Raw genomic sequence first — 12,828 nt, forward strand, 5'->3', positions numbered from 1 at the left:
AGATGGTGACTGCAGCCATGAAATTAAAAGATGCTTGCTCCTTGGAAGAAAAGCTATGACCAACCTAGACAGCATATTAAAAAGCAGAGACATTACTTTGCCAACAAAGGTCTGTCTAGTCAAAGCTATGGTTTTTCCAGTAGTCATGTATGGATGTGAGAGTTGGACTATAAAGAAAGCTGAGCTCTGAAGAATTGATTCTTTTAAACTGTGGTGTTGGAGAAGACTCTTGAGAGTTCCTTGGACGGCAAGGAGATCCAATCAGTCCATCCTAAAGAAAATCAGTCCTGAATATTCATTGCAAGGACTATGCTGAAGCTGAAACTCCAATACTTTGGCCAGCTTATGTGAAGAACTGACTCATTTGAAAAGACCCTGATGCTGGGAAAGACTGAAGAGGGGAGGAGAAGGAGATGACAGAGGATGAGAGGGTTGGATGGCAGCACTGACTCAATGGACATGAGTTTGAGTGAACTCCGGGAGCTGGTGATGGGACAGGGAAGCCTAGCATGCTGCAGTCCATGGGGTCGCAAAGAGTCAGACACGATTGAGCAACTGAACTGAACAGAACAGAGGCTTCCCCAAGGCCCCTCTCCACGGTTGGGAGCAGACTCCCTTCAGCCCCGGGCTGCCTCCAAACAGCAGCCTGATTCTGCTCCAACTCCAGGAGCCTGGCCTGTCTGGAGTGACTGCCCGTATTCCTTCCTGTGGCAGTGACCACAGCCACATCCCCAGAGCTTCCTGGACTACAGTCAAGGCCCAGCTCCTCCCCAATTCCGCCTCCTCCTCAGCCTCGCCTCCTCTTTCACTTAGTTCTCCCTGAAAACCAGGTTGGGGGCACTGGTGCCTTGACCAGGAAGCTCCACACTTACAGGACGTGCCAACGGTAGGCAGGACAGCACTGAAGCAGACTCAGCAGGAGCTTGGTCAGAGGCCATGCCCAGGTGAGGCCAAGGGCTGCACTCCTGTGTGGCTGTGAGCGTCCATCCTATTCCAGGCAACAGACAATGAACGTCCTCCTGGTCGCGAGAAGATGGGATACAGAGGGACTGGGCTTCAAACAGAAGGGAAGACCTAGAGGCAGTGTAGACACACCCAGGTGTGAGAGGGCCATGGGGCCATGCTGAGCACTGTCACTGCTGGGTCCTGAGCACCGGGGGATGCCCGTCCTGTGGCAGGAGGAGGTGGGGAGAGCCGGGCCTCGGGGTCACACCATGCGGTGTCAGGCGGCCTCGGCAGAAACAGTCATCATGGTGTCACCTTGTCTGCAACTGGCCACCCTCCTTCCACCAGAGCTGCTTCTCCCATCCCAGTCAGCTGATTCTTTCCTCCACTTTTGCTGACAGGGATGCAATGGTTTGTATAAAATTGTGAAACACCCAACACACAGCAAAGAGGCCTCAAGTCTGCTCTCTGGAGTTGTACCTGCAAAATTCTGTTCACAGAGCATCTCCAGAGGGTCCCATTCTTCCTAAAGGAGAAGGAGCAGCAAACCTACCAACACCAACTGTGTGTGGAAGTGGCAGGTGTGATTTACACGTAGTTGATTTTAATAAACAGAGAGTTAACCCCACAGGGCAATTGAGTCACTAGCTCCTCCCAGACAGGGGCTCTCCTCAGTTGGAATCAGCCTCCTTGGCTCCCACTTCCCACAAGGCCCTGTTTCCACTGTCAGGGAGCTGGTCCCAGCCCTGCTCAACTCTGGGCGCCCTGGAGCAGGGCAAGCCCTCACCAGAAGCATGGTGAGGACAAAGGACAGGTGAAAGGGGCTGCCATCTGCCAGCTGTGGTCCAGGACCAGAGCCAGGGAGACGTATGCACGACCTTGCCCTTCAGGGTTAAGGGTCCAGAGCTGATTGCAGTGTCCGGGGTTTTCGGTGCCACAGTAGAAACCTGCTCTGTGCTACAACAAAGGGAAATTATCCTCTGTTCTTGGGGTTCACAGAACTGCTGGGGACTCAGAAAACAGGCCCTTCCCCGGAGTCCAGGCAGCAGAGACCCGATGAAAGTCACTCAGAAACCCCGGCCTGTGTACCCTATTAACCTCCACGTGACCTCTCCAGCTCTGCCTCCCTCAATCCAGCCCCTGGTCCTGGAGCAAGCGCCCCATTGGCCAAGCCTGGAGCATCTCCCCACCTCTGGGTACCAGACATAGAGAAGCCTCATTTCTAAAAAGAACCACACAGAGTTCCTATGAACAATAAATACACAGCTTTTAACCTGCCCCAGTCTATGCACACCTGTGGCTTCTGATCTTGAACGTTTATAAACAACACTTCACTGAATGTTGTATTCATATATATATATATATATATGAATACACACACACATAAACACAGATATATTTACTGTGTTTTATATATTTCTGATTTCCAGAAATGAAAATCCCATCAAGGAGGAGGGCAGACGGGAATGGGCCAGGCTGAGGCAGGAGGCACCTGCAGGCTGAGTGCAGGAATTTCTGATGATAACATGTCCTTCCTCTGCAGGAACCTGGGCATCCTGGGGAGTGAGGAGAGGCTGGTTTGTGAGGGATGATGCCTCCAGTTCAATGGAGCTCTGAATAAGTCTGCAGCTGAACAAAGGCTAAATTGGAGTTGGTGGCCCTTTCTGACTTCAAGGATCATTCTAGCAGCCAGTGCCTTATTTTTTTGACAGTTGTAGAGAAAATAAATTTTTGAAAACTGGTGAAGGGCCTTTGTTTCCTTCCTGTGTCAGCTGAAGGCAGGCTCTTGGCTACTTTATCCAGGGGAGATCTCATCAAGCCCCAAGCTCACAAGGAGAACTGATGGGAACCAGACTCATTTCCATGGTTCAGTAGGGTGAGCTGGAGCTTATCACCTGCTCCTGACCAGCACCTGGAGCCCTGCTGGGTGCTTTAGACTGGAGCCAGGAGGGCAAGCAGCCAGAGAGACTTTATAGGAAAAGAAAAGCACCCTAGAGACCAGATACACAGGAGTGATGTGGACAGGAGACTAGCATTCATCAGTCACAAGGTACTTCTTGGGTCCCCGTGTGGGGCAAACAAGACACAAGAGATGCCCAGATCCAGAACTGCAACAGATAAACACTAGGTTTGTGGACTGGAGAATCAGGCAGGATGTGCTAGGTGTACCAGTAACAAACAACCCCAGACCTAGTATTCACAAAGGCAGAGGCTAATTCTTGCTCATGCTTCATGTCTATCTTGTCTTGGCTGTGGGTTTGGTCCACATCATCATCATTGCAGGACCCAGGCTACTGGGGCAGCTTCTATCTGGAACACTACTGTTCACTGTGGCAGGGGAAAGAGAATGACACACTGGTTTCTAAAGATTCTATCAGAGGAGACACCCCACTCCTCTCACATTCCACTGGTGCAAATTACACGTCGGAGGCAAGTGACCGCCCACTGACAGAGCGTGAGGTCTGGAGCTGCTGCAGCCATTCTGTATCCATTAGGATGACCTGTCTGAAAATGAAGCTGACCTGGAAGAAGAAATGAGACAAAGGGTAAGAGGGAAATTTGGCCCTGATAGCATCACTGGGTCTAAATCCAGCCTTGGAGAAGACAGGACTAGCCCTAGACTGTGGAGGAGCTTGAATCTGAAACCCTCAATCTATCTAAAACTGGTTAGAGTTGGGTTTTCTGTCACTTACAACCAAACAAGTTCTAGCTACACAAAGCACTTCCAGCTCTGTCTGGTCTTTCTCAGGACATGGGGCTGAGCAGGTTGAGAGTCCATTGATGCAGGAAGACCTCCTCACAGGCAGGAACCATGGACTAGCAAGAGGGATCCAGGATCAGCTCTGGATTCTGATGGCGTGGGGTGGAACCTGGCTTTTCACTTGTGCAACTTCTGCCTCATCTCCTTTCTCTCTAAATCAGAGACATAATAGAGAGTATACTTTTTGAGGCTCCTATGGGATTAAGGAGACCAGACAAGTACCCTGGAAATTCCTGTCGGTGCCTGTCAGTGCTCAAGAAAAGTCAACTGGGCTTGCCTCTGTGTTCTCCAATACCCACCCAGGGTCTGGAGTGAGTAGTTTCTCAGGAAATATGACAAGTCTGTGGGCACAATCCTTTATGAGATATGAACCACGTGAGGAGGGAGACCTCTGAGAACATGGGGGTGAGAGGGTCTCCCAGAGAAAGTAGGTCAGAAACTGATGACCATGAACAAGTGGGATTCCTAAGGGAAGAGGGAGATGGGAGGGATGGAAACTCGCCCCACAGCGGTGACGAGGACCAGTGGGAGAGGTGGGCTGGTGTCACCTGTGAGGGCTTTGTATTCCGAAGCACAGGTAGATGGGTGAGAGTGGGCATGAAATGTTACAATATATTGTCCAGTGGAAGCAGATGGCTATGAAATGCCATGTACTGTATTATCCTATGTTTGGTGAAAGAAAAGTTTTACTTATCTTTGCATTAAAATGAACAAGAAGAATCATCAAAATGATACTAGTAAACCTGAATTATTAACCCTTTTCTCTCCTTATTCTGCAAATAATTGTTTAAATTTCATAATATCTGAATATTTATTTTGTAAGCATTTGAATAATATATATAATTTTAGATAGTTTTATAGAGAAATAAGTTAAGCCAAATGACAAGGGGAAAAAATGACTCCACTGTCTCAAAGAAATCAATCTCATGAGAAAGAAAGACTCTAATTAAGATAAAAGGAAGAAAGGAGGGGCAGTGATGACAACGTGCAGATGTTGATGATGAGGGTGCTTATGACTGTGGAGAGGATCACGATAATGATGCTGACAACCTTAGTCCTGTGCTCACTATGACGTGTCCTTGGACCAGAGAATGGACCACTCTATGCCTCAGCTCCCTCATCTGCAAACTGAGGATAAACGTTCCCCACATCATGAGGACTGAGTGAACTGGTCCTGTGATTAGAGCTCCCCAAGCAGGACCAGCCCTGAGTGAGCATTATTAATGCTGGTCTTCTCATCTACACACCAGCCAGGAAATATCGGGGTTCCTTTTCCTGGGGCTGAGATCTCAAAGAGGCAATGACAGAGGCCACTCCATCATGGGCTGCCCAGGAAGGGGACGTGCTCACCGGGAGCCTGGTTTGCTCCTGTCAGCTGTCAGTGGAGAAGCCCAGTCTGGGTCTATTACACGGGGTTTTCTAATTCCATGTGCTGATCTTGCTACAGTAGGAAAATTGTGTAGGTTTAGAAGCCAGATTCTGTAAAAGAAAAGATAAACCTGCCTCCAGCAGAGAGGTCACATGGAGAGAGAGTTCCCCTTTGCTAAGAGGTATCAGAGAGTCACCTTGTGGGGGAAGACAGGCTTGTCTGCTTCAATCTCATGTCATCCCAAATTCAGTCTCTCTCAACTGCCCACATAACATGCTCACATCCAGAGCTGGGGGCCCAAGGCTAGAGGGGGAACAGCAGATGCACGTCACACTAGAACGATGCATGGCCATGTCCTTCCTGTGGGCTGTGATGTGAGGATGTTGAGATACCAGGGGTTTCAGATGATACATACCTCCTCTTTCCCCCTAACCCTATGCCTTAAAGCCCACTGTCAGGGCTCTAGACACCCTGGGAGATGCTTAGGGCAGTAGGCTGGGTTGTCTACCCAACTGTGACCCTCAGGTTGGTGCTGCAGGTGGTCAGTGTCAGGAGAGAAAGTGTCAGTGCTGTGAGCGTCTGGAGCTGAGGTAAGGAGATGCTAGAAGGGCCTTCATGAGGAGGTGGACCACAGACAAGCCTGGAGGATGAGCGTGTTGACAAAGGCTTGGGGGAGGGAGGGGCATTCTGGGAACAGCCAAGGTGAGGGCACAATCCCAACGATGGAGAGTAAAGACTGACCATATAGATCAAGGGCATGTGTGCCACATAGAGTATGGGTAAGAGCATGAACATGGGCCAGGCAGCTGAGTTTGAGTCCAAACTCTGCAGTTCATTAACCGTTCAACATTAGGTGATTCTCTTAACCTCTCTGTGCTTCAACTTCACCATTCAAATGAGAATGGTAGCACTATCTTATAGACTTGTGATGATGTAAAAAGAGTAATAGATTGAAAGCACTTAGAACAGTGCCTGGACTTGTGAGCACCACATTCAATGATGGCTGTAGTCATGACAGTGATGATGATGGGGGTGATGACAACAGTGATATTGATAATAATGGCAATGAAAATAAGGGTGGTGATGCTGACAATCACTGTCTAGTCATAGTCAAAGCTATGGTTTTTCCAGTAGTCATGTATGGATGTGAGAGCTGGACCATAAAGAAAGCTGAGCGCTGAAAAATTAATGTTTTTGAACTGTGATTTTGGAGAAGACTCTTGAGAGTCCCCTGGACTCCAAGGAGATCAAACCAGTCAATCCTAATGGAAATCAGTCCTGAATATTCATTGGAAGGACTGATGCTGAAGCTGAAACTCCAATACTTTGGCTACCTGATGTGAAGAACTGACTTATTGGAGACAACACTGATGCTGGGAAAGACTGAAGGCAGGAGGATAAGGGGACGACAGAGGATGAGATGGTTGGATGGCATCACTGACTCAATGGACATGAGTTTAAGCAAGCTCCAGGTGTTGGTAATGGACAGGGAAGCCTGGTGTGCTGCATGCAGTCCATGGGGTCACAAAGAGTCAGGCACGACTGAGCAACTGAACTGAACTGAACTGATGCTGACAATAACAATGGTGAAAGCAAATAGCCCAGAATGGACTTAATGTCCTTCCAGAATCAAACCCTGAGGCTCCCAGAGACTTCTAGGGTGCTGCTCAATTCTAGACCATCAAGGGAAGAAAAAGCTACTCTCAAAACTAAGACAGAGGACCTTTGGAAAAACAGCATTCCTCATAAGAGCAACAGGAAATGTAGTTAAATAATCAAAATTAAATTTCTTCCAGTCTAGACACAAACAATGAGATTTCACAGAATTATAATTTGAAGTGCAATATACTATAGAACATCTGACTATTTCTTAAATGTGATTTTCTTCCCTTGTAATTGATTAGTGGGATAGACTTTCCAAGGTATAAATAGCACTCACAGCTGATCATAGGCAGAAGCTGATGTCCTCAATGTCTCTATGTCAGAATACCCTGCTGATGCACAAATGATACACACCACGTCACCAATTCAGGGTCACAGCCCATAGCTCACTCACTCTGTCCTGTGGCAGGCAAAGGTGCTGCCTGGATTCAACGCTACAAAGCCATTATCATTTGGTCCATACTAATTGGCAGCCTTGGAGAGCTGAGCTGAGTGATCCTCCCAGACAGAGGCAGGACCACAGGCATCTCATCTTGCCTGGAGCTGGGACTGCTCCTTACAGGCCCCGATCTCCTAAACTGGATCCCGCAGCTTAAGGATGTTCAACTTCAGCTGAGAAAGATCAGAGGAGGGATGAAAGGTAGGCTTGACTCCTTTCTGTGGTTCTGGGGACACGAGAAAGGAACAGCTTTTGGGCCAGCACTCTCACCTGGGTCTTCCTGGGTCTGTGTTCTCTGTATAAATAGGAATGTTTCTGAATTTGCACATGGGAGTCTGTGTGTGTGAGCATCTGTGATGTGTGTGCCATGTCTAAGTTTGCAGGTGTGTCTCAGTCTTTGCCCAGGGCATGTGCATGTCGGCCTATCTTGTGACAACGACATGTTTTCTTTCTCTGGACAAGCCGTGGCCTCCTGGACTGGTCTCCCCTCCCACCTCTCTGGAGCCCACTGGCAGGACGGACATTTAAAAGATAAACCGGATCACTTCACTCCTTGGTTAAATCCTCCCATCGCTTGTACATCATCAGGGTTGTTAACTGTATGAACAGGCACCCCTGGAGCTGTGTAAAGTAGAAACGGAGCGCGTTTCAGAATCCCTGAGCATTAATGTCCACGCACATTCCCTGGGGCCTTGTTAGAATGAGGACATTGGCTCAGCAGGTTTGGGGGTGGGGGATGATCTGAGCCTGTGCATTTCCAACCCACCTCTGGTGAAACTGTCCCAGAGTGGACACCAGGAGGCTGTCAGGCCCTTCGTGGGCAGAGACGCAGGCGCTGCAGCTTCAGGGAGAATAAATGCCCACCCCACACCACGGAGGTTCCAGGGAGACCACTCAGCCAGACACCACCGCCGCTGGCCCCAGGAAATGGACTTCATTGCTCCTTCCCACCTTGCAGAGGCTAGCCTCCCTGCCAGCTTCTCTCTTCCAGAGCAGAGGCTCATGGGAGGCTTCAGATTGGTGGGCCTGGGTCACGTGACTGTTTCCTGCTGCAAGGGAGGCTGGGAAACCAACTTCTAGTTTCTACCCTGAGAAGTGAGACTCACAATGAGGGAAATGTATGCTGGGAAGGAAGGTCTCCCAATCAGGGGCTGCACGACATCCAAGCCAGCTTCTCCCACAACCAGACCCTTGCAACAAGACTCACAGGTCCCCCTCCGTCTTCATTCGCCCACACACCAGGCCCCCGCCCTGGCTCCTAGAACATTCTTCTCCCAACTCTCCAGCTGGACCTCAGCCCAAAAGCCTCCTCCTCAGAGAGACTTCCTCTGACCACCCCAGTCATTCCATATGCAAGGCCCTGTGGCACACACTCCCAGGGACAGGGGAGCCTGGTGGGCTGCCGTCTATAGGGTCGCACAGAGTCGGACACGACTGACGGGACACAGCAGCAGCAGCAGCAGCAGCAGCATCTAGGTATTAAATGCAGATACACACTCAACAAAAAGAAGGGAGGGGGATGGAAAGGGAGAATGATCTACACCATTTGAGTCATTCCTGTCCAGAAGTCTTATGTCCCAAATACAGGAATCAGAGGATGGGGATCCACTGTCCCCTCATCTTATCTCCAAGGGTTGAATATCTTCACCGTCTTGATGATTCAGTGTTTAAAATTGGTTTTTTTTTTTCACTCAAAATGACCCTACAAATGAAGCATGTATTTCACCCTTCACTCAGCAGAGAAAAAACAAAAGAAAAACCTGTGATCTGTCCAATGCTGGGCTATTCATGTCTTTTTTTTTTTTTTTTGACTCTAAACCTAAACCCTGTGTAAGATGTGATTTCCATGTTGTCATTATTTTCATGGCCCCTATGTCTTTTGCAGCATCTCTACACCAAACTTCATTCTGGACACTGAGGGCCCACCAGCTGGGAGTAGAACAATCCTGTGCATAAAACCTCCCTGGATATGTGGCCAACTCTGTAACTTCCCTGGCCTCAGTTTTCTCCTTGGTAAGTGTGGATGATAGAAGAAACTACCTCACTGGGAGAGGATGGAATGAGATAATTCATCTAAGCCCCTTAGCACAAGACCTGTCACCTAGGAGGTACTCCATAAATGCTGCGATTATTAACTTCATGTTCACAAGATGGACTTTGCAGTAAAGGGTGCAGAAATAGTTTTGAAGTTTGTCATGCTATATTTCAGGGCATTTGTGAATGAAGCACTAGGTTTTAAAGGCTTTTATCACATGTTTTCTCATAACTAGGATGCTGGTCTCAAATATTTCTTAATGTTAATTATTTTTCCTCACCTAGATGCTTCAACTCATATTTCTGATCCCCTCAGTCCTAATACTTAAGCCTAGATTTCAGGGGAATAACAGGAACTGAGACTATCATTGTATTATTTGTTTTTTTAGATTAAAGTTTATTTTCTGACTCCCTACAATCTTGCCTTTCACACATGCCTGTGGGCTATTAAAGTGTAGTCAGAGCATCCCTTTCATTATTTCATATCTCCTTCCCGCAGCTTGTCATCTGGAAGGAAGCATGTCGTTTTCAGTCAGCCCACATGAGATGATTTTTAATTTATACCTGAGTGACAGCTGACATTGCTCAACCTTTCCCAGTGTTCCCTCAGGTTCCCATGTCAGCCAGTATCACCTTCTCCTCCCCTCCCTGCTCCCTCTATTACTTCTCTCCCATAGCCACTCACACAAAGCAAACTACTTAACCGACCCCAGATGCACTGGGCCATCTCTCTAGGAATCCTCCAGCCTTGCCGCAGGGCACCTCCCCTTCCCTGGTTTCTGGGTGCACCTCACCCCTACTCTCTCCCCTCCCACCATCCAGGATGCCCTGCTCCCTGAGACCTCAGATCTCTCAGGAAGGTCCATCCCCTGTAGTCCACAGGACAGCACTGCTGCTTCTCCCAGACTCAGAGAGAGGCCGGGGTGAGGCCTGTGGCTACAGAACACAGACGAGGTTTGTCACATTAAGGAGAACTCAGCCAGTCTCCTGGGAATCCCACTGATAATGTCCGAGGTGAAATCACAGTGACCTCCCTCCTGGAGTCCGCATGGTGCAGACTTCCTCCCTCTGCCCTTCCCTGTCTCCGCCTCCCCGAATCTCTGACCCATGGGGTCATCTGCGGGACTTGATCTTCCCTGTGCTGCTCACACCCAGCACCCAGGGAGGACCTGGTCCACGGTACTTAGCTAGCAATAACAGCAGAAAGAGTGAACATCGGGGAAATTGGGGAGGGGGCCAAGGTCCTGGGTCTACCATCCACATGCTGGTCCTGCCTGTCCTTTGCATGAGGCTTAACATCATCCCAAGAACTTGCTGTGGGTCACCTGCCACAGGACACAGGACTGTGATCAATCCAAGAGCTGGTGCCACTAGTGATGACAAGGGAAATAGAGAAATTCCCTGACTACAAGAGGAATAATTGGTGTGTGGGTCAAAGAAAAAATAACCCCCCCTTCCCACTTCAGAAAGTTTGTAAAGTCTAGAACATAAAGGCTAGCTTTCTTAACAAAACAAACCTTCAGATGTATCATTTTCATAGGGCACAAACATGACAACATTTTAGAAAATGACATCAGCACATCACCCATTTTCCAAATCTACTCCTTTCCTCACCAATTCTAGGAGGTTCATCTGTTGATTCTTTGTCAAACTTGCTAAGCCAAGGGCAGCATCACACTCTGTAGGCAGGTAATTAGCTCTCAAGATTTTGATTCATGATGATGGTGATTGGGGACTGACTCACCTTGCCCTGTGTAGTAGGAAATGGCAACCCACTCCAATATTCTCACCTGGAAAAGTCCCATGGGCAGAGGAGCCTGGTGGGCCACAGTCCATGGGGTCACACAGAGACTGGCACAATTGAGCATGTATGCAGCAGCAGCACCTTATCCTATGGTAAGGTAAACCTTGACAGTCGGGTCTTCTCTTTTTATAAGGCCAGTGCCTGACTTAAGCTTTGATTGCCAAGGCATCCACTTCAAAGAGGTATCCATTTCAAAGAGGCATCCACTTCAAAGATGGCCATTGCAAATAAACACAGTCTCAGCCATAAAGAATCAGGCCATCTCCCTCCAGTGGGGTGCCTTTGTTTTAAAGATCTTGGTTAATTTTGACAGCTGACCATTTGGGTCACTTGTTTTTTCTCTTCTTGAGCTTTAAATTCCCACTCTTATATATATATATATTTTTTAATTTGTAGTTTTTAACACCAAAAACATTTTGTATTGGGGTATAGCTAATTACCACTCTTATATTTTAAAATTACCAATAAAGAATGAGCCCTCAAAACCTAAGGGCCCCCACCCTGACCTCAATAAAATCAGAGCCCCAAACCCATGATCTCTCTACCCGTAACGTTGTGGTGGGCCCAGATCCTGTAAGTAATAAAGCTTTTTTCCCCAAAGTTTCCTGATGGCCTAAAGGGCATCCTGAAATCATAACAAAAACCACAAGGGCTGGTCCAACAGTGAAATAGTTATTGATAGGCTGAGAGCAGTACACAATACCTTTCTCTCAGGATACTGCTGAACACTTCTGACCCTCCCAACTGGGCATCTGCACTCATTTTTCTCACCACATCTTATATTCATTGAACAAGGTCAGCTCTACCCAACACTTTGCACATATACCTGCTCAGGTGGAGCAGTCTTCCAGTCTGTGCAGACTGAAGGTCAGCTCTTTCTTACTTCCTGAAACACAACCATCTGTATAGTTTCCTATTGCTGTCCTAACAAGTTAGGACAAATTTAATGGCTTAGGCAACACAAATTTTTTATCTCACAGATCTGTGGGTCAGAAGTCTGGCATGGGTCTCACTGTTCTGAAATCAGGGTGTCTGCAGCCTGAGTTTCTTCCTGAAAGCTCAAGGGGAAGATCTGCTTCCTTGCTTACTCAACTTGTTGGCAGAAGTCTGTTCCTTGTGGTTGTAGGACTGAGACCCCTGTTTCCTTCTGACTGTCATATGAAAGTCTTTCAACCTGCTAGGGGCCATGTATGTGCCTTGCCTCACAGCCCCTTGCTCCATCTTCAGAACCAGCAATAGTGGACAAATCCCTGTCACACTTCAAATCTCTCCTCATTCCTCTGGCTCATTTCTCTGGCCCAGTTAATAAAAGTTATCCTATTTCAAGGACTCACATGATTAGGTTGGGCCCACCTGGATAATCCAAGATGCTCTCCCCATCTCAAGATCTTAATCACATCAGCAAAGCCCTGTGTAAGCTAACATGGTCACAGGTTCTGGCAATCAGGGTATAGACATCTTTGGGGACTATTACTCTGCCTCCAACACCATCAAGGACTTAAATATGATTAGCCCTACTCTCTTTCTCTGCACTTGATGTTTGCTGTGATTTGTTGAATTGTCTATCTACCTCATCTGACTTGAAAGCCGGTTCTCCTTAGGGTCAATAACAGTTTCAAATTGATAAAAAGTTGGACTCCCTAGGATATACTAGAGCACGTGGTTACAGGATACAATGGACCACGTGGGGCTGGGTGAGCTGGTAAGACCATGTCTTCACTGCTCAGCAAGTTCCCATGTGGGAATGGAGCCTGAGGGTACCAGAGTCCTGACTGTTCAAGATAATACAGATATCAAAATTTTATACTAAACTG

At 47.9% G+C, this 12,828-nt stretch overlaps 2 long non-coding RNA genes across 2 annotated transcripts; one reads left to right on the forward strand and one right to left on the reverse strand.

Moving 5' to 3' along the window:
- Positions 1 to 2,195: 2,195 nt before the first annotated feature.
- LOC145525428 (uncharacterized) lies at positions 2,196 to 8,178 on the reverse strand. Its single transcript, XR_014068205.1, has 4 exons — positions 8,128 to 8,178; positions 7,699 to 7,797; positions 5,057 to 5,185; positions 2,196 to 3,467 (listed from the first exon to the last, which is right to left on the reverse strand). It is a non-coding gene; the product is annotated as an uncharacterized LOC145525428 (long non-coding RNA).
- LOC145525426 (uncharacterized) lies at positions 6,231 to 9,354 on the forward strand. The gene is made up of 2 exons (XR_014068203.1): positions 6,231 to 7,377; positions 9,062 to 9,354. It is a non-coding gene; the product is annotated as an uncharacterized LOC145525426 (long non-coding RNA).
- The last annotated feature ends 3,474 nt before the right edge of the window (positions 9,355 to 12,828 follow it).

The sequence above is a fragment of the Giraffa tippelskirchi genome, chromosome 11 (genome assembly GCF_054371585.1).
Source record: "Giraffa tippelskirchi isolate mGirTip1 chromosome 11, T2T-mGirTip1v1.2.pri, whole genome shotgun sequence".
Taxonomy (NCBI): domain Eukaryota; kingdom Metazoa; phylum Chordata; class Mammalia; order Artiodactyla; family Giraffidae; genus Giraffa; species Giraffa tippelskirchi.